The sequence below is a fragment of the Culex pipiens genome, chromosome 3 (genome assembly GCF_016801865.2).
Source record: "Culex pipiens pallens isolate TS chromosome 3, TS_CPP_V2, whole genome shotgun sequence".
NCBI lineage: Eukaryota > Metazoa > Arthropoda > Insecta > Diptera > Culicidae > Culex > Culex pipiens.
In genome coordinates this window covers 172907541-172911399 of record NC_068939.1, presented here as the reverse complement: position 1 = coordinate 172911399, position 3859 = coordinate 172907541, and positions in this window count along the sequence as shown.

Genomic DNA, 3859 nt, shown 5'->3' with positions numbered 1-3859 from the left:
GTGACGTAACATTACGTAAATATACTCTGAAAAAGTCGCGAATTTAAAAAATTTTTGATGCAAAATTACCCTTTTTTCTGACATAAAAGATGTACACATTCCCAGATTTAAAATAACCATGATTTTTATATCTGTATTAGGGATGGAATAATCGCAAATAAAAAAATCATTTTCGCTTGCGAACTTTCTTTACCCGCGAAAGAGAGAGGAGGAAAATCACGCAAAAGAAAATCGCTTCCGAAATTCATCAATTCAACACTTAAAAATATGTATTTCACTTTGTTTACACACATTGCCCATCTACAAAATGTGACAGGTCATTTTTCGACGTGTTTTTTCTTAGGGTTTTCTTAGGGACGTTACGCTTGCAAGTGTAATGGTGAAAAAGATGTTCCGCCGAATAATCAAGCTGATGATTCTTTTAGATTCCTTTTACCGATCTTTCGTGCGCGAGAGAGTAGAGCCATGCTCCCTTCGGATTTTTTCTCTTGATGAACGTCCAATGATTTTCTTTTGATGATGATTATTCCATCTGTATAATTATCATGTAATGTGAGCAGTTTAATTTTAAACAGTTCAGGCTCAGAAATCAGGATTCTGAAATATTTGATACACAGTAAAAAATTAGTAAATTTGGAAGGTGTTAAAATTTAAGGTGCCAAATTACCTTAATTACGATAAAATATTACCTCAATTGATTCTGAAACAGTTGCATTATATCGAAAAAGAGGTTAATTTTCACATTTATAAGTAAAATCCCATTCCAACATGTTATATTACTATGGAGCAATTCCAGCTAAAATCAGGTATTTTTCTGGTACTTTTGTACCCGACCCTCTCCGATTTCAATGAAACATTTTAGACATGTTATCCTAGGCCTATATAAGCCATTTTTGTGTATATGGAGCCAATAGTACTCGAAAATAACATTTGAGAAGGGCGTAAGGTATTTAAATATTTTTGTATTTTGTAATTTAAAAATTACTGTATCTCGAAGCTGTTGCGTCGTACCAAAAAGTGGTCAAAGACAAACTTGTAGGAAATTGAACGGGCTTTCTGAAAAAAATACACTGAAACAAAAATACACGCCACATCTATGAGATTTTTTGATTTTTAAGTCTAAAACTTAAATTTAAAGGTGATGTCACGATTTTTTTTCGTTCAAAATTTTTGAGGAAATAGCCTAAAATGTTACCAAAAGACTGACGAAAAATGCAGGATGGTATGTCTCTCCTAAAAAAATACAAAAATCATTTACTAAAACTGTTTTTTTGAAAAGTGGTCTAAACGTCAAAATTTTTAAAAACCAGTAGTGGGAATCGATTCTCCAGACAATTTTACATAAAAGTCTCCATATTGACCATTGTCCTATGTCCAATCCTTGGGAAGATACAGCGGTTTTAAAAATAAAAATGTTTAAAAAACGTGTTTTTTGGTGGTTTTTGGCAATTTCTATATGACAGACTTGGTTTTACAGTCTCGTAAATATTTTTACCGGAAAGCTCGTTCAATTTCCCATAAGTTTGCCTTTTTGGGTTTTTTGATTAATATCGTTTTGATATTTACGTAAGCAAATTTACTATCCTGGTTTCTACCACACTGAAAAAAATATTCTATTTTCAGTTATTAGCAATGTAATTAAGCTTATATCTGTAAGCCCTTACATCCAATTGAAATGCTGTCAAAGGCAAACTTATGGGAAATTGGACGAGCTTTCCGGTAAAAATATTTACGAGACTGTAAAATCAAGTCTGTCATATAGAAATAGGCAAACTTATGGGAAATTAGACGAGCTTTCCGGTAAAAATATTTACGAGACTGTAAAACCAAGTCTGTCATATAGAAATTGCCAAAAACCACCAAAAAAACAGTTTTTTCAACATTTTTATTTTTAAAACCGCTGTATCTTCCCAAGGATTGGACATAGGACAATGGTCAATATGGAGACTTTTATGTAAAATTGTCTGGAGAATCGATTCCCACTACTGGTTTTTAAAAATTTTGACGTTTAGACCACTTTTCAAAAAAACAGTTTTAGTAAATGATTTTTGTTTTTTTTTGGGAGAGACATAGCATCTTGCATTTTTCGTCAGTCTTTTGGTAACATCTAAGGCTATTTCTTCAAAAATTTTGAACGAAAAAAAATCGTGACATCACCTTTAAATTTAAGTTTTAGACTTAAAAATCAAAAAATCTCATAGATGTGGCGTGTATTTTTGTTTCAGTGTATTTTTTTCAGAAAGCCCGTCCAATTTCCTACAAGTTTGTCTTCGACCACTTTTTGGTACGACGCAACGGCTTCGAGATACAGTAATTTTTAAATTACAAAATACAAAAATATTTAAATACCTTACGCCCTTCTCAAATGTTATTTTCGAGTACTATTGGCTCCATATACACAAAAATGGCTTATATAGGCCTAGGATAACATGTCTAAAAAGTTTCATTGAAATCGGAGAGGGTCGGGTACAAAAGTACCAGAAAAATACCTGATTTGAGCTGGAATTGCTCTATGATAGTTTCTAGCTGTAGGTACATGTAGCATGAAAAAAAAAATCATCTAAATGATTGAAATTGATGCTTTTTTGCTAACTTAGTTTTTGTGAGTAAGTTTAAAATAGTAGTTTATGCAACAAGTTGCGAAAAGAGGATTTTTTCAGCACGAGTCGTACATTTATCCAACGAGGTTCACCGAGTTGGATAAATACGAAGAGTGCTGAAAAAATCAAGTTTTGCAACGAGTTCCATACAACATTTTTTGCAATTCCGAAAAACACCCATTGAGTGAAATTTTAAGTAAAATTTTCATGTATTTTGTCAATAAATCGTTTAAATCAAAAAAAAAATGAAAAGTGTTACTTTTCGAAACAAGTGCTGAAAAGTTCAACTTTTCAGCACCCATTTCAGTGCTGAAAAGTAGAACTTTTCAGCATTTATTTTGAAAAGTGTTGCTCTTCGATTCTGTTATTTTTGGTACAGAAAAGTAGGCTATTTCGTCGTTCAATAATGACAGGAAAAGTAAGTAGTTTCACGACGGAATTGCAAAAAAATAATTATATCAATTTCATCAACATTTCAGCTTAAAAATCTTTTTTTTTAATTTAATCGAGAAATTCTAATTTTTCATAAACATTTTTTCAGTAAAAGGGAAATTCTAAAAACGGTACTATTCATGAATATTTTTATTTATTTTTTAAATATTGTTCAATTTGTTGATAGCTACATTTTCTGGCAACGTCTCACGGTCATGGAGAACGGTTGAAGAGAGGTCGAAAAAAATCAAAAAAATATGATAAGAATTTTTGAACTCAAATCAATTCTCAAGCATCAAGAATAATTGTTCCGAAAAAAATCATATTCCAAGACTAATTTTCTTTTGTTTTAAACAAAAAGTATCACAAATTGCTTCATAAATTGCAACAAAGTCAACAAATTTCAAAATATCAATAAATTTATGATTTTTTTTTCTTAGAGTGTTTCGTACATTTTTTATGTGTGGTCCAAATTTTTCACATTCAATTTGATTAACAACAAACGCAAGATTTTAAGTTACATTTTATTTTTTGAGATTACTTTTTTTGTCCCCCTGATTTAACAGGGAAATTTTGGAGATGGGTGGAAAAAATATTAAATAAAATGTGCAATAGCGTTATACAAATATTTATGAATTGTGAATATTCAACACTCAAAAATTATTGATTGCAGCATTTTTTTCAGCGATGGTGCGATTCAATGCATTTGAATTGATTTTGAAATTAAAAGAAGGTCATTCAAAATGTCATTTACGTAATTACGAATTTCAGAACTCCTTTTACCATTTCCGTTTTATTTGGAACTTCTTAAGCAAACAATCCAAGCA